At 43.9% G+C, this 19022-nt stretch overlaps 1 protein-coding gene and 1 pseudogene across 1 annotated transcript in view; one reads left to right on the plus strand and one right to left on the minus strand.

The window, feature by feature from the left end:
• LOC148540826 (uncharacterized) overlaps positions 1-19022 on the minus strand; it is a 634690-nt gene that overhangs the window by 100987 nt on the left and 514681 nt on the right. The gene's annotated exons all lie outside the window — the stretch shown is intronic.
• Positions 1-19022, plus strand: part of LOC148540827 (uncharacterized) — a 106955-nt pseudogene that overhangs the window by 7025 nt on the left and 80908 nt on the right.

Genomic DNA, 19022 nt, shown 5'->3' on the forward strand with positions numbered 1-19022 from the left:
ACAGAGAATCACTCAAATAATCACTGACTAAAGGCCTGATTCAGTACGGTTCGCAATTGCGATTGTAGCTGCGATTTCGTATTAAACGCAGTGGCAAAAATATGATAATAATTGCCAAAGCTCAGCCGGCATAAAGATACCCACCTCTGCTTTCTCACATGTGTCCAATGTTGTTCTTACATGTAAACTTCGGTACCATAGATGCACATCGACCACTTACGCAGCATTTACAGCAGGCCTGACCTGCCGCAGACACTGCAATTCTCCATGCAGAGGGCTCTTGTGCTGCATATGCAATCGCAGTGGTTAATTTATGCACGCCCAGGATACTACGTTGAAACGGGCGTTTTTACAACCCCCTTCCTAGTCACCACCCCCAAACGCCTGTCTCTCACTCTGCGATAGATTCCTCTGTGGGTCTGTAATCGCAGTGCAATTTCTGCGCACATGCATTGCAGCTTGTACGCATGCACGATGGCAAAAAATTGATCAATCTGCGACCGTAGTTGCACTTGCGATAGGTGCTGAATCAGATCCTAAATCAATTGATTTTGCACCATTCAGTGCATTGTATAACAATCACAATCAGCTATTGAGAATGCCGTAGCAAGCAAAGCATTGCCTGGTGTATTTGAACACTTGTAAAGATAATTTCAAGTACAGAAACAGTGTGTTCTAGATGTTTTACATTACTGAGATAAGAGAAGATATGAGCCCTTTATACAATGGTAGTATCAGACTCCACTAGATTGTTAATCAACATACACTAGGTCTAATTGAAGAAAAAAAGGCAAACCAGGCAATGTAGTTGAGCTGCCCAGGCACCTGTATACCAAAAGTGCATCCCATTCAAAGTAAACAATGAGACCCGAGGATGACTCTCTTAAAAGTCAAAGTTCTTTTGAACAGTGAATATGCCTATGTGTCCCTCCGCACAGCGCAGGAATGTCCCCTCTTCACACCTTTTTCTCAGACTGATATTTTCAATCTGCAAACTGATTTTGTCCTACTCTGTACTTCATAGCAATGACCTGTCTGACTCCTTTCCTTGATCCTCGGCTCTACTGCCAATGGCACCACTTTGCTCAGCAATCCCATGTGGCTTAGGGGACGATAAAACTGATTTTGTGCAGTGTACCTGCCATCGTTCAATTCTTATATTATCTCAGAGTTCTTCTGAGTAGTATATAGTAGAGGCCACTGGTAGTCATTGCATCACACACTTTTCTGTTCGCACAGTCCAAGAAAAGTCCAATAGAGACTGTGAGCTCCATTTATAGGCATACAGACATGTTACATTTGTCGATGATTGCCAGTTGGCTTCTTTATGGTCCATCAACTTTCCGACATAACCCACAAAACTATTTATTTTTTTTATATCTACATATGACCCAATTTATGTTTTGGCTAAGTTTTAGAAGAGGGGAAAATAGCAGAAATAAGGGATATTGCACACATTTATTTGAACAAAATACAATTAAACTAAGAAAATATGTTCAATACTTTAAATGAGTACGTTGGTCAGTGTTGATCATGAGAACAAGCCTGAACTATCAGTAACATCCAGTGGCAGGCGAGACTGGGATAGTAACATCTGGGATACTAGGTTGGCTACTTTTTGAACATTAAAGTATGAGGTCATTCCATTATGTCTTTTTCAGACACTGTACATTGCTGCCAATGGTTAAAAACTATTTCCACAAACACTTTTCTTCTAAGCAGGCAGAGTTATAGCTATGTGTGTTCCACTGTAGGAACATAAAGGTCTAAAATGTCCAAAATGACAAACACTGGCCATGACCATTATTATTATTAATGTAGCACCAGTATACTCCACAGTACATTATAATTGTGAACAAACACATAATAAAACAAGATTGGGTATTAACATCAAAGTAGTGAGTGCTCTGCTCACTACATACCAAAAGTTCCCAAACTTCACGGCTCAATGCCCTTTGCACCTCCCCCAGATGAATCTTCCAGAGGGGAATCATTAAAAGTAAGCAAATATGACTTAAATCATCACCTATAATACATTTTATTTTTAAAATACAAAATTAAACAAATGTTACAGGATAACTCTGAAGATTATTTTTTCTGATATTTACATAGTGACAGATGTACCCAGTGGTCCCAATGCCAAGTTGAACATATGCTTATTGGAGGAGAATATCGTTCATGTTATTTACAATGATCCAGAGTTGAGTGTACGCAAGAATAGGTGACGCATACGTATGACAAAGCGCATCTTCACTCAGTGCTGTAACTGGGCTCAACTGCGCCCTGTGCTGATCCCTCCCCATGAGCACGACGTAATGACATCACGCAAATGACATCATATATGCTGCGCAGAGGGGGTAAGCACAGCTCTGACCAGAGTATCCTGAGGGCGTTCCATTCGGCTGTTCAGACTACAGGGTGTCAGGGTGCCTGTCTGGAGCATCCAAAGGATGCTCCGGGCAGCACTGCAGCAGCAATCCTGGCTGCAGGGTGCCATTTCAGGCACCCTGCTAGCCAAAGGCAAAAGGCGTGGGCAGGCCTGGCAACAGGAGGTGACTAGGGGCCTCAATGTTATAGGGGACCTGTATGGGCCCATAGATAAACCAATCTGTAACTACTGCCTGCACTGCTGCAGTGATCAGAAGAGTGCAGACAGTTATGTACGGAAATAGTCTGTGGAGCCGCTGTAGCTTTAGGGTGTGGATTAAGAGATAAAAGGTCCACAGTGTCTAGATCAGGGGTTCCCAACCACGGTCCTCAAGGCACACTAACAGTCCAGATTTTAAGGATAGCCATAGTTGAGCCCAGGTGACTAAATTAGAACCTTAGTTATTTTGATTTAGCCATCAGTGCTTAAGCATGGACATCACTAAAACCAGGACTGTTAGTGTTGGCAATCACTGGTCTAGATAGACACCAAGGGCCAAATGTAATAGGGAGAGAGTTTAGAAAATGTGACAGTTTAGCAGTAACCTCTCACATTGGTCGAGTTTTATCTTCAAAATGGGAAAACATCTCAATGAGATTTTAAATCGTGAGAGTTTTTTGAGTCTGACAAACATGCGAGTTTGCTCTGTTGCTTTATTTATGGACTATTACATTGGCCGTGTCACGGCCAGGGTATTTCAGCATGGCGCTAGGCGAGTGTTACCTGTGAGGTGATTGTGGCGCGGGCTGTCTGGAGGCGGAGCTGGTGTCTGGCGGGGGGCTTTGGCTGCGCGCGTTGTTGTGCGGGCCTCTTGTCACTCTGCGCTGGTAAGGCCTGGCGGCGTCTCCATTCCGTTTGACATGGGCGCCGCCATCTTGCCTTCTGGCCATGTGATGCGGCTGGCCAATCCTGGTGAGTCACATGTTCCCTCCGGCCAGTAACAGCACGGCATGGGGTATTTAGGAAGGGTCAGTGCCTTCCTTCTTTGCCAGTGCAACGTGTATCTCAGCCTAGCTGAGAGGGAGTTCTCTGTGCTTATCCTGTTCCTGTGAATTCGCTGTCTGCCTGTCAGCTCCTAGCTCCCACTGGACTACCCCGCTTCCTCCATCACCCTTGCCCATACCGGAGTGCCTGAGCCTGCTGACATTGTGCGCTTCAGTTCACTACCTGCATACCTGGTTTGATTATTTTCAGTTTCACTACCTGCACACCTGTACAGCTCTAATTGTTTCTACTTGGACATAAACCCTTTTACTCCCACCACAGAACTCTTGTGCACATTTATATATTCCTGGACTTTTATTTACTGCCACATAATGAGGGGAATTCAATTAGAGGTGAAAAGCCATATTCGCCTGTTTTTTTGTGAAAAATTTGCCTAAAAAAAAAATTCGCCAAATTCAATTCCAGGACAATTTCGCCTAAGTGGAAACAATTCTCCAAAAATGATTCTCCAATCAATAGCTGGTGAAAAGAAATGCAAAATCTTTATTTTGGGGTGCAAACGTGGGGAAACAACTCAGACCCCTTGGGACAGCCCCCCCAAAGGACAAATACGCAAAAAAAAACAGAACTAAAACCTAAGAACACCCTGAAAAAGAAATGTCATTTTTGGGGTGTAAATTTAAAAAGTGGGGGGATAAACATTAAAAGTAGCGAAAAAGACTTCTTGGGGGTCCACAAGTATGGGTCAGGTGTTTTTGGGATTGCAGGTGCATGCAGCAGGTGGATTTTTCACATTTTTTAAAAGTTCACTTTAGAGACATAAAAACATGCTAGCACCCATTTTCAAGCACCCCAAATTTGACAGGACTACTTATTTTCACCAAAAAATACAGCTTTATGCCATTCTTCACCACTTTTACAAAAACGCTAATAGCAAGCAATTTACACAACTTAAGTACGCAAAATAGTTTTATTAGGGCTATTAGTACACATCTATAGTGATTCCCTATGTTAGAGCATCTTTTTCTGGGATACAGACTGATTTCCCCAATTCTTTCAGTACTTTTCACCTGTTCCGCATTCGCCTATTTCCGTGTTCGCCTGTTTTGCAATTGAATTAGGCGAATAGCGGGGACGAGCACGGAATAAATTTGCCTCTGAAACAGGCGAATGAAGCGAACAGTCGGACAGGCGAAAACTTCGCCTCTAATTGAATATGGCTCTATATGTCTACTCAAGCACTTATTAAAAACCCTAGTTTTATTTTCAAATCTGCTTCTGTGATCGCTCCTGCTACCACCCCGGGTCCACAAACAACCCAGAACATAACAGGCCGAGTTTAATAAGTATGAGAAAACTCTCACATTTGGCCCCAGATGTTAGACAGTCAATAGGTCGACTGGGACAAAAGGTCAACAGGGACAAGTCGACACACTAAATGTCGACAGATACAAATGGTCAACAGGGTCAAAAGGTCGACACAAAAATGGTCCTGGCTGTGAGGCAGTGACGGTGCCGCTCACAGAGCGACTCACACTCTTAGTTACGTCCCTGTCATCACTTGACTGAAGAGGCGTAACTGGGCTGTAATGGTACGTTTCATTGAGGGTGTGTCAACGCAAAGTTAGACATAAGTGTAAAAATGCCTGTTTCAAGGTGTATACTGTATATTGCACTAATTATAGGCTGGTGCAAATGTGTACTAATGATGACGACTAGTAGCAAACTAAGTGTCAAGATTGGTGTCTGCGAGTTACCTGTCTCAGGTGGTGATCAGGTTTCAACGGAGGCCGGCATGACTGGAATCACAGAAAATGTAAATAGCTCTATTTACAAGACTTGGGTAGCAGTGAAAACTGCCTTTGATGATAAATGACATGAACTGGAGGGACCGGACTGGGACTGGCAGGAAGACTTGTTGAATTGAACTGATGAGCTTGGAACTTGACTCTGGACTGGAACAACGTGGACTGAACTGATGAGCTTGGAACTTGACTCTGGACTGGAACAACGTGGACTGAACTGATGAGCTTGGAACTTGACTCAGGACTGGAACAACGTGGACTGAACTGATGAGCTTGGAACTTGACTCTGGACTGGAACAACGTGGACTGAACTGATGAGCTTGGAACTTGACTCAGGACTGGAATGTGACAATGGCTGAAGGAAAGTCAGGTAATGCTGAGATGAGGGCTAAACAGGGTAATCTGGAATTACTATGACAAAGGCTAGAACTCAGGTGCAGGCTGGACAGGATAATTGGAAATAACAGGTTTCTGGAAGGATTGGGTAGGTTTGGGAATTTGCAGGCTGGACAGGATAATTGGAAATAACAGGTTTCAGGAAGGAATGAGTAGGTTTGTTAATTTGCAGGCTGGACAGGATAATTGGAAATAACAGGTTTCAGGAAGGAATGGGTAGGTTTGGGAATTTGCAGGCTGGACAGGATAATTGGAAATAACAGGTTTCAGGAAGGAATGGGTAGGTTTGGGAATTTGCAGGCTGGACAGGATAATTGGAAATAACAGGTTTCTGGAAGGATTGGGTAGGTTTGGGAATTTGCAGGCTGGACAGGATAATTAGAAATAACAGGTTTCAGGAGGAATGGGTAGGTTTGGGAATTTGCAGGCTGGACAGGATGATTGGAAATAACAGGTTTCAGGAAGGAATGGGTAGGTTTGGGAATTTTAGGTTCAGGGAGGGAATAGGTAGGTAACAGGGGCAGGAGTTGATCCACAGCAGGAAGCAAGGCAGGGTAACATGATGCAGGTTTACAGAGTGCCAGGGACCAACCAGGAGTAGGACTAGCAGCAGAGCACAGGCCAGGTATTGCTGTAACAGGATGTCTGGATGCCAGGTATTACTGTAGTAGGTTTTCGGGATGCACCAGTGGTTGCTGTCAGCAGGCTTACTGGATTGCCAGGCTTGGCTGTAACAGGTTTTCTGGAAGCACCGGGGGTTGCTGCCAGCAGATTTACTGGATTGCCAGGTACAGCTGAAACAGGTTTTCTGGATAGCGCCAGGGATTGCTGTAGCAGGTTACAGGGACAGACCTGAATGCATGAACCATACACCACGGGAAGACGAGATGTTCAGGCCCAGAATGTTATCAGGAGAGGATATATATACCATGGGTCTGGCATCAATTGGTGGATACGGACAGGTGGTCTGGTAGTAGCATTCTGAGTGGTGGAAGGCACAACATGCAGAGGGAGTATTCATCTCTGCAGCTCTGAGAATCAGAACCACACCTGTGATTCCAATCAGGGCTAGCAGTGCTCACAGACAGAGGAGAGGCCAGGTGCAATAATCAAAGCAAATCCTCCAGACAAATTACACACAGATCCATGGGGAAGCTGACAGGGGTAAGTCCCAAGGCAAAAAGGTGACAACTAGACAGGGTCGTGACAGTACCCCCCTCTTTATGGGTGGACTCCGGACACCAAAACAAAAACTTTCAGACATCTTCCCAATTCTCAATTTCTTGGGATACTTGGAGTGGAAAGTCTACAAAGGAGATAGTTCAAGACCTTCGACGATTCTTCTTTTTGCTGCGAGAACGTTTTGTGCCAACCAACGGACCAGGAATCTTTGGCAACTCCTGTGGAAATATGTGGCTGGGAAGGACAGGATCAGATTTTTGGGAGGAACAGTAGCAGAAAGGGGACAAGGAGGTGTGTGCACAAGTCATGTTCTGGGTTACAGATTCAAAAGTACTGCTCTCTTGGGATGCCTGGAAATCGGCACGCTGGCCCTTGAAAACTTGACCTTGTTCAGATTTCAGAGGAGTGGAGGACAAATTCTTGGTAGCACAAACAGAGTGCTTGGACAATATTTTGGAACTGTGAACTTCGCTAGAATTTTGGTTTACAGGGTAAGGACCAAATTCTTTGACAACAGCTTCACTGAAAGTCTTTATATTTTGAAGCATTGGATCTTTGGAGTTGTAAATAGGAGCAACCCAGTCCCAAGCTATACCTTGAAAAGATGAGATAACAAACTCTACAATATTAGTAGACTTGACACCACATGGCAGGGAAGAATTCATCATACCGAAGAATTGTTTCAATAAGGCATAGTATTGAGTTAAGTCCCCATCAAAATAAATGCATGGTGAAGTATCTGACGAATCCTGTGTGTTCAAGGATTGTGGAGCACTTTCAGGTGCCTGGCAGGAGGAAATTTGAGGATGCTCCGATTGATGAGGAGTCGAAATAACTGAAGCTGACCGATGTTCGGAATTCGGACCAATTGATGGAACTGGAAGTAGTCCTGGGGAGCTAGAGACAGTAGCATCAACAATCAAAGCTGAGAACAGACTACAGAGATTGTCATCTTCTGGAACAATATATGCAGGAGACGGTGAACAGGAACCATAATCAGATTTTGTAGCACAAGACACTTCTCCCTGATAACAGGAACTTGAGACCCCCTCCTGGGGCGCGAGACCTGAGACCCCCTCCTGGGGCGCGAGACTTGAGACCCCCACCAGGGGCGTGAGACTTGAGACCCCCACCAGGGGCGCAAGACTTGAGACCCCCTCCAGGGGCGCAAGACTTGAGACCCCCTCCAGGGGCGCGAGACTTGAGACCCCCTCCTGGGGCGCGAGACTTGAGACCCCCTCCTGGGGTGCGAGACTTGAAACCCCCTCCTGGGGTACGAGACTTGAAACCACCTCCTGGGGCTGCTGACTGGAGTCCCCTGCTGGGACGGGCAGAATCTGGGCTGGGACCGGAGTGGGCAGAATCCGGGCTGGGACTGGAACGGGCTGCGAGATTTGAAACCCCTTCCTGGGGTATGAGACTTGAGGCCCCCTCCTGGGGTACGAGACTTGAAACCCCTCCTGGGGCTGCTGACTGGAGTCCCCTGCTGGGACGGGCAGAATCCGGGCTGGGACCGGAACGGGCAGAATCCGGGCTGGAGCCGGAACGGGCAGAATCCGGGCTGGAGCCGGAACGGGCAGAATCCGGGCTGGGGCCGGAACGGGCAGAATCCGGGCTGGGGCCGGAACGGGCAGAATCCGGGCTGGGGCCGGAACGGGCAGAATCCGGGCAGGGGCCGGAACGGGCAGAATCCGGGCAGGGACCGGAACGGGCAGAATCCGGGCAGGGACCGGAACGGGCAGAATCCGGGCAGGGACCGGAACGGGCAGAATCCGGGCTGGGACCGGAACGGGCAGAATCCGGGCTGGGACCGGAATGGGCAGAATCCGGGCTGGAACCGGAACGGGCACTGAGACGTTGACACTTAGAACCACTGCTGGAGTTGCAAAGGAAACAGTCTTTAATGAAGTGGTCAGAACTCCCACAATAGAGACAGAGCTGTAAATCTTTGCGCCGCTGGCGTTCGACCACAGAGAGCTTGGGGCGTGGGTAACTACGATGTCTGACAGTACTTGGTTCAGAAGAATCCTTGTTTCTTAGGGATTCCAAGGCAGAGGTTTTAGTCGAGACAGAGGCAGCTCTAAGAAATTCAGGAATGATCTGAAAAATTTTGGTGAGTAGAGCCTGAAGCTGTTCCAGCAGTCGATGGAAGGTAGTTAGGGGTTCAGGTAAGGTTTGGGTAACATCTAGCCGGTTATTCAGGATTTTCAAAAGCTGTAGCACTTGATGCTGTATGGCTTCCTGTGAATCCAAGCGGGTGACCAGGTTACGGAAAGCATCTAGTCCCTTAATAGGTGCTTGATCCGCCACCATCGTTGGGCCTGAACATTCTGTCATGATTGGTGTCTGCGAGTTACCTGTCTCAGGTGGTGATCGGGTTTCAACGGAGGCCGGCATGACTGGAATCACAGATAATGTAAATAGCTCTCTTTACAAGACTTGGGTAGCAGTGAAAACTGCCTTTGATGATAAATGACAGGAACTGGAGGGACCGGACTGGGACCGGCAGGAAGACTTGTTGAATTGAACTGATGAGCTTGGAACTTGACTCTGGACTGGAACAACGTGGACTGAACTGATGAGCTTGGAACTTGACTCTGGACTGGAACAACGTGGACTGAACTGATGAGCTTGGAACTTGACTCTGGACTGGAACAACGTGGACTGAACTGATGAGCTTGGAACTTGACTCAGGACTGGAATGTGACAATGGCTGAAGGAAAGTCAGGTAATGCTGAGATGAGGGCTAAACAGGGTAATCTGGAATTACTATGACAAAGGCTAGAACTCAGGTGCAGGCTGGACAGGATAATTGGAAATAACAGTTTCTGGAAGGATTGGGTAGGTTTGGGAATTTGCAGGCTGGACAGGATAATTGGAAATAACAGGTTTCAGGAAGGAATGGGTAGGTTTGGGAATTTGCAGGCTGGACAGGATAATTGGAAATAACAGGTTTCTGGAAGGATTGGGTAGGTTTGGGAATTTGCAGGCTGGACAGGATAATTGGAAATAACAGGTTTCAGGAAGGAATGGGTAGGTTTGGGAATTTGCAGGCTGGACAGGATAATTGGAAATAACAGGTTTCAGGAAGGAATGGGTAGGTTTGGGAATTTTAGGTTCAGGGAGGGAATAGGTAGGTAACAGGGGCAGGAGTTGATCCACAGCAGGAAGCAAGGCAGGGTAACACGATGCAGGTTTACAGAGTGCCAGGGACCAACCAGGAGTAGGACTAGCAGCAGAGCACAGGCCAGGTATTGCTGTAACAGGATGTCTGGATGCCAGGTATTACTGTAGCAGGTTTTCGGGATGCACCAGTGGTTGCTGTCAGCAGGCTTACTGGATTGCCAGGCTTGGCTGTAACAGGTTTTCTGGAAGCACCGGGGGTTGCTGCCAGCAGATTTACTGGATTGCCAGGTACAGCTGAAACAGGTTTTCTGGATAGCGCCAGGGATTGCTGTAGCAGGTTACAGGGACAGACTTGAATGCATGAACCATACACCACGGGAAGACGAGATGTTCAGGCCCAGAATGCTATCAGGAGAGGATATATATACCATGGGTCTGGCATCAATTGGTGGATACGGACAGGTGGTCTGGTAGTAGCATTCTGAGTGGTGGAAGGCACAACATGCAGAGGGAGTATTCATCTCTGCAGCTCTGAGAATCAGAACCACACCTGTGATTCCAATCAGGGCTAGCAGTGCTCACAGACAGAGGAGAGGCCAGGTGCAATAATCAGAGCAAATCCTCCAGACAAATTACACACAGATCCATGGGGAAGCTGACAGGGGTAAGTCCCAAGGCAAAAAGGTGACAACTAGACAGGGTCGTGACACTAAGCATACGAATAGGGGGCATGCACACCACAAGATGGGCATAACGCTACATATAGTGAATATACACATGCTTTTGTACATTATACCAAGTATTGGCAATTGTTAAAGTGGGATGGGTACAGGATGCTGGCGTTCAAGATTCCAGCGATCAGAATCCCGACGCCGGCATTCATACAGGGTTAGATTACCGACACTTGCAGGTCAGTATTCTAACCCCCCCCCCCTTCTCTACCCTAACCCTCTTTCCCCAGTACCTAACCCTAACCTCCCCCCTTAGCATCTAACCTTAACCCTTCCCCTAGTGTCTATCCCTCTCCCCAACCCCGCTACTTACCTTCGGGATTCTGCCAGTCGGAATGCCGGCGCCGGGATTCTGACAAGTGTTGGGATTCCGTCGCCTGAATCCCTGCGGTCAGGATATTGACTGCATCTCTTTTAAAGCTGCACTAGCAACTATAATATCTGTCCCTCTCCCTAGTCCTGGGAACAGCTCCAATCAGTCTTTTGCCCCATGGGCTGCTCCATACAATCATTTTTAGGTTATTTTTAGATTATTTTGTCTATTTAATAGACAAATTAATCTGGTTAACCATCTAAAACTGACTGTATGGAGCAGTCTCTCTGGGGAAAGAGGAGAGGCACATGAGGAGAACATGATTCCTAGGTGGTAATGCAGCTTTTCATATCACAGGAAATGATATAGTAGATTCTGTAATGTAAAGCCTATAAATATATTTACATACTAAGATGAACAATTTAAAAGCAAAATATTTAAAGCTACAACCTATCAGATTTTACTATCATGCATAGGAGCCCCATCACATATCTACTCTCCCCATATGTCCTGGAGACTCCCAAATTTTAAGGGAGCTCCAGAAGTGTGGGTGACCCTACAGCATCCCTCCCACTTCCTAGTGAAATAGGCAGGAAGGGGGCATCATGCCACGAATTGCGGGTCAATGATGAAGGGACAATTCTATCAGAATCAAGTCATTTTAGTCCCAACCCCTCTTCATAGACCCATAATTTGCCGCATTATGCCATGTGATGGCGGTACGAAATGAGAAGCGATTGGATATGCACACATCAGGGAACAGTTGCAATAAATGTAATCAAGTATTTCCCATCATAGTTTATCTAGTTACATAATTTATACAGCCTGTATAGCACAAGGAATGTATGTTTTAAAGAAGCATTATTTAAGTTCATTCTTATCATAATTGGCATCCTACAGAGTCTTATGCTGGGTACACACTGGCAGGTATATTGGTTGATCAATTGATCGGCAAATATATCAGGTGCCCTTCAGCCAGTGTGTACCAGCGATAGGTCTGTAAACGACGTCGTTCACGGACATATCGCGTCGGTTCTGCTGCACAGCCGATGCCCAATATATCTGCAGATATATTGGGGCATCGTGCTGTGTGCATGGGCAGTCAGCCGTCCGCCCGTTCCCTTGCAGCAGTAGCCGCAGGTACGGGGGCGAGACACCACCCCACCCTCCGGGACCTGCCCACCTCCAACACACGGAAAACAAATGATGGCTGTTCAGTGTGTATGAACGACCATCACTCGATCTGCAGATATATCTGTTCAGTGTGTACCCAGCTTTATTGTCACCCTGAGTAGTCAGAAAAAAAGATGTGTAAAAAAAAACAATGTTGTAGCACTATATACACAGCTGTGTACTAAATATATTGTGCACTGTATACAGGTTGAGTCTCCCATATCCAAGTATTCCGAAATACGGAATAATTTTGGCATGACTGAAAAAATAAAACCTTTGATTTTTGATGGTTCAATGTACACAAACTTTGTCTAAGGCACAAATTATTAAAAATATTATATAAAATTACATCCAGGCTGTGTGTATATGAAACATAAATGAATTCCATTTCTGTACACAAACTTTGTTTGAGCCACAAAATTATTGAAAATATTGTATAAAATTACCTGCAGGCTGTGTGTATAAGGTGTATATAACACATAAATGCATTCTGTGTGTATATTGGGGTCCCCTTCCCAAGATATTTCATTATGATATGCAAATATTCCAAAATACGGAATATTCCATTATCCAAAATACCCCTGGTCCCAAGCATTTTGGATATGGGAGACTCAACCTGTACTAATAATCACAGAGGGTATCCATGGACTTCTTCCTAGAGTAGGATTGTCTCTTATTAGTGTGTTGCAGTTCCATTATCTAACAGCAGGTAGGGAAGTATTACACATTAACCATGAGGTGGAAATATAGGGCGGAGAGGGAAAGAGACGGACAGGGCAGGATGAGGTCACCGGCATATGCCGGTTGCATTTTACTAGTCTATTAATAAAATTCTGAAAGCCTATACTATTAAACTTAATAGGTGTCCATATCAGGGTAAGGAACTATTTCCTCAGGGTTAATCCTTCTTTTCTAATCCTATTCCAAAGCTCTTTACTTTTTTCTTGCTTACACAACCTTTAAAGATAGTTTGATAGACTCCATCCGACCCACCTAAGTGCATTAAATAGCCATTTACAATTTGTAGTAAATAAATATCCTGCAATTATTTATAGAATAGAATGTAATCTATGTAACTTTTAATATCAACACATCATAAACAGACTTAATGTACTGTAGAATAATTCTCATTTATTCACAAGTACGTCCATGTTTCCTGTCACTGTCATGACTTTTTATCTCCAACTGGAGACTGTTTTAGAGCTAGAATAACCTAATGATTTATTATGTCCTAGAAAAGTTTCTGGAGAAATGCCTATTTGGGTGCTACAAGCAAGTTTGTGGGTATGCAATCATTTTGTACTACTCATCTTCCATACACAGGAAACAGCATACAACTGCAAAAATCTGTGTACACACTTGACAATGGGCCTGATTCAGAGCCGGACGCTATTTGCGGACAGTCGTTTTGAAAAAGGGGCCAGATATTTAAATGTAGCGCTCGCTCTTTGCGGTCTGTTGACGCCTCTATGTCTGAACGAGCGAACAAAACATGCGCTCGATATTTTGAAAAAGACGCCCCCTGGCCGCTCGCATCATACGTCATCTCCGCTATTTATTAGATTAATCGAGTACATCGAACGGCGTATGAACTGCTCGCTATTCTTGTGGTAGCATTTTCCTACCGCAGTTCAGGCTAAAAGACAACCAAGTGACGTGGTCAATGACGCTGCTTTGTTAATTATGCACACCCTTAAAACGCCCGTTTTGACCATTTGGCACGCCTGCGTTCAGATCTCCACTCCCCGTTTTCAAGCACCTTCCCCTGTTACCACCCACAAACGCCTCATCCTGTCACTCAAATTAGCAGGCATTCGCTATTTTGCGAGCACACGATTTCTGACCACACTGACTGGTTTGCGCATGCATACTAAAACCCATACGCATGCGCAGATGTGCGAACATCGCTCGGAACGAACGAGCGGCCGCTTACGAGCGGCTCTGAATCAGGCCCAATGTGCAAATGATGCAATGGTCGTCCCAATTTCCCTTGAACCCCAGAACAAACTATACAGTGCGCACACACTGTGCAATCTTTCAAACAAATGATATATCTTGCGTCATTTGGTAGTTTGGTTATTCAGATTAATGTTAACATATCATCTGGTCACCCGGTAGGGCGTGCACACTAGACGATTTGAAAAAAACTGATACAGTACAGTATGCAGTGCAGGCAGATCTGAAGATGCGATGAATGACACATGGGAGCACGCAACAGTACGTACACACTGGGCGATGTGGGTGAGTTGTCGTTCTGATTCACCTCAAAATGACAAATCGGCCAATATATTGACCGGTGTCTACCCAACTTAAGGTAAGTCCAGTTTTTTTGAATCTTCAATCATTTCATTTTTTACCAAAACACCATTAACTGTTATTTAATAAATACATGTACTCTGCAAATACTACTACTAATAATAATAATAATAATACTACTACTACTAATAATAATAATAATAATAATACTACTACTACTACTAATAATAATAATACTAATCATAAATATTGTAAAAGAAGAGGGGGTTTTGTATCCATCAGTGACATAGGCATGTAGCAGCATAAACAAATAACATGATCCTAGGTTTAACTGAAATAAAAATAATGTTTAAAAGAATTTAAAACATTTTAAGAATTTTAAAACACTAGGTAATAAACATTCAGTATTATGCTACATGCCCACATTATAGTATGTTTTGCATGTGTTAAGAACACACAAAAACTTTTTTATTTATTAACAGTTATTTATATAGTGCACACATATTCTGCAGCGATTAACAGAGAAAATTTCGTCATTCACTTCAAATATAACAAAAACTGTTCCAAGTAAGTCCATAAACATACAAGCTTTCACTTGTGATGTGATAGCATTATCTGGAAGTGTTCTTGTTCCATTTTGTATATTGTATAATTGGAAATATTTTAAAAAGCAGCAGTCCTATCTAAAATGATACTCCCACCTCATTTACCTATGCACCCTACGTGTTCTGTACATGATGATTGTGATGGGGATGGTGATTTTTTTCTTATATATTAAGCTTAATCATTTGTTGCTTTTGCAGTTATGCTTCTTCAATGTCCACTATTTTGCTTTTTGGTGGTCTATGTTTTCATATTATGTTCTATTTCCAGATTAATAATTAATAAAACATCCTTCTACAAACACTTTTTACTAATTTAAGTAAATTATTGCCTTAATATCAACTTAATAATCACAATGTTGTAATGTTCCTGAGACTTGTATAAAATATCAACAAGCAGACTTTTTTTTTTTAAAGGAAAACACTGATCAATAAATATGCTCTTAATATGCTGTATACAAGTGAACTGTTTCTATTTTAGGTTGCCTTGTTCACATTTGTATAACTTGAAGGGGTTATTGTTATAACAAAGGGAAGTATCAAAGTATAATCAATAAACACTGAGCAGGTGATCATTAGGAATTATATATTTCCTATATTTTAGATAAAATTCAAGAAAATTCTTTTGATTCTATTAATCTTTAAACCTTCAAAATGTACAATATCAAATATGAATGTGAAAAAAGTTAAACTACAGAATTAAGATGCACATAGGGACACAACAGTGATTAAATTGTTAATTTTCTAAAAGGAAGACTTAAACATGTCTGCATGTTAAGTTCAATGAAGTGCAAATCAAACACGCATGTACAGTATGTAATTCGAAAAGGGCAGACTAACAGAAAAGAGGGATTAGATAAGAGGGATGTGCATGTAACACAATAGCTAATATATGATCGGTATTAAAATGAGCATGGTCAGATCTGTTCGATTTTCTTGAATTTAGCTTGATTCTTTTTTTAATCAATCAAAAATTCTACAAATTCCAGAGAAGTTTTGATTTGTTTTGTACCGAGTACCGATTTGCCAAAATTGTTTGAGAAATAATACATGACCAGTTCGAACATCTCTGCTCATTAGAATAAAGGGCCTGATTAAGATGTGGACACTAATGCATTAGCGGTTGCTATTTTGTACTCAGCTGCTGTACGAAAATATGCGAATGCTACAGCTGCCGGGAAATGTATTGAGACGCCCACAAGCGGCCTCGTAGATTCAAGCAACTGCATACAAACACACAGCAGTGGTTGCAGATCCTTTGATAAAACAACTGAGTAACCCTACAGTCGTGCAGAATGGCCACAGAAACCGAGATGCTGGTGCCATATTTTCTGCGTACAGGATCACAGATGTAGGCATATACAGTACATGCCCCGATAATGGTCAGAACACATCTGTATTTTTGTCGCCACTCCATTACCATCCACTAAACGGCTCCTGTCTGACAATCACTTGCGAGTAAATCCTCACTACAACCATAGTCACATCTGATTGGATGTCAATTGCCATGTGTGGATAAGACGTGTGCGCAGTCCACTGATACTCAACGGCATGAACATCAAAATAGCATCCAAATCTGAATCAGGCCCATGGTCAATAAATGAATCAGTGGCGGTGATGTCTATCCTGCAGTTCCAACCAAACATTTCCCCTTAGGGACTACTGAAGGTTACTCAGCCCATTCAATCCCTTATATAACAGTAGCACAGTGTGGGCTCTTGGCATTACAGCCCAGACAGAGAACCACACTCTTATTTATTCCTTCTGGTATTCCTCTACATTTGAGCAGGCAATACCAGAAAGCTAAGTCTCCAGATGATACCACTTGTGTTTCTGCAACTAGATACATGTAAATATCAGTTTCTGCTCCATGCACTCAGTTCAGTGGGAACCATAAACTCTCCATCTTGTCCAATTTTGGACTCTTATTTTACCAGCCTTTGGCTCCTCCCATACTGGAATCAGATTCTGTGTGGAATGGGCACTATTGCTTCTGCTTATTTAGGAGCATCTAGCGCTAGTGTTTGTGACCACTAAACCACCCATTGGCTTCCCACTGGGGCCAGTTTAACTCAGCCAAAGGGATTGTTAATAGGAAACAGTACTTGTTAAACACAAGGGACTATAGTGACTTATGAAGAGATGGATGTAGATAAATAATCAATTTAACTATTTACTGTAAAAAGATCCTAGTTCTTCCTTGACCACTAGATAGTAGTTGAGGCATCCATCAGCCTAAATACACATCTAATCTCACAGCTCATTGAAAAATAAAAGATAGGGATAATGAACCTTATTCAAATTTTGAAACAATATGTGTCTAAGTACAACTGTAAAATGCACCTGAGAAATTCTTTGCATTTCGCTACCTTTGCAGTTCTGGTTGTAAAAGTGAGGTGCGACCAACTCTGCATTGACAGCATATGTGTCTCCCTTCCCTGCAAAGAACAAGAGCCGATTTGCCAGGAATATGACAGGTGGTGTGAATTCACTGTGAGCACAATAGCATACTTGGCAACTCTTTCTTTCTCCCCTCCGAAAGATGCCCAAAGGGGAAATCAGCTGATTACTGATAAGGGCAGGACCAGTAAATTTGGGTCATTAGGCCCTGCCCCCTCACACCATAATGATGCTCGTCACTGGTTCATAAAGAGGGGTCTGGGCCAAAATAACAATTCTCATACTCACATTATATTGACCCTTCCGCTCCCCATGGACCCATGATTCCCTACATTATGCTTCCTGTTCTGCCCATTTCACTAGGCAGAGTGGGGAAGGGCCACACATTCTTCTGGGGGACCATGGGACTACCCGATAAATTCTGCAGTCTTCCGGATGTTTAACAAAATTAAAATGTTATGCTACTTTTATACAGTGCATCCAGAAAGTATTCACAGAGCTTCACTTTTTCCACATCTTATTATGTTACAGCCTTATTCCAAAATGGAATAAATTAATTTTTGTCCTCAAAATTCTACACACAATACCCCATAATGACAACGTGTAAAAGTTTTTTCGAGATTTTTGCAAATTTAATAAAAAAAAAACTAAGAAATAACATGTACATAAGTATTCACGGCCTTTGCCATGAAGCTCAAAATTGAGCTCAGGTGCATTCTGTTTCCACTGATCATCCTTGAGATGTTCCTACAGCTTAATTGGAGTCCACCTGTGGTAAATTCAGTAGATTGGACATGATTTTGAAAGGCATACACCTGTTGATATAAGATCCCACACTTGATAGTGCATGTCAGAGCACAAACCAAGCATGAAGTCCAAGGAATTGTCTGTACACCTCCGAGACAGGATTGTCTCGAAGCACAAATTTGGGGAAGGGTACAGAAAAATATCTGCTGCTTTGAAGGTCCCAATGAGCACAGTGGCCTCCATCAGCCATAAATGGAAGAAGTTCGGAACCACCAGGACTCTTCCTAGAGTTGGCCGGCCATCTAAACTGAGCAATCGGGGGAGAAGGGCCCTAGTCAGGCAGGTGACCAAGAACCCGGTGACCACTCTGTCAGAGCTACGGCATTCCTCTGTGGAGAGAGGAGAACCTTCCAGAAGGACAACCATCTCTGCAGCAATCCACCAATCTGGCCTGTATGGTAAAGTGGCCAGATGGAAGCCACTCCTTAGTAAAAAGGACATGGCAGCCCACATGGAGTTTGCCAACATGCATCTGAAGTACTCTCAGACCATAAGAAACAAAGTTTTCTGGTCTGATGAGACAAAGATTGAACTCTTTGGCGTGAGTGCCAGGCATTATGTTTGGAGGAAACCAGGCACCGCTCATCACCAGGCCAATGCCATCCCCACAGTGAAGCATGGTGGTGGCAGCATCATGCTGTGGGGATGTTTTTCAGCGACAGGAACTGGGAGACTAGTCAGGATAGAGGGAAAGATGAATGCAGCAACCTGCTCCAGAGTGCTCTTGACCTCAGACTGGGGTGACGGTTCAGCAGGACAACGACCCTAAGCACACAGCCAAGATATCAAAGGAGTGGCTTCAGGACAACTCTGTGAATGTCCTTGAGTGGCCCAGCCAGAGCCCAGACTTGAATCCGA

This window comes from Taudactylus pleione, unplaced genomic scaffold, assembly GCF_031769625.1.
Source record: "Taudactylus pleione unplaced genomic scaffold, aTauple2 ptg000017l, whole genome shotgun sequence".
Lineage (NCBI taxonomy): Eukaryota > Metazoa > Chordata > Amphibia > Anura > Myobatrachidae > Taudactylus > Taudactylus pleione.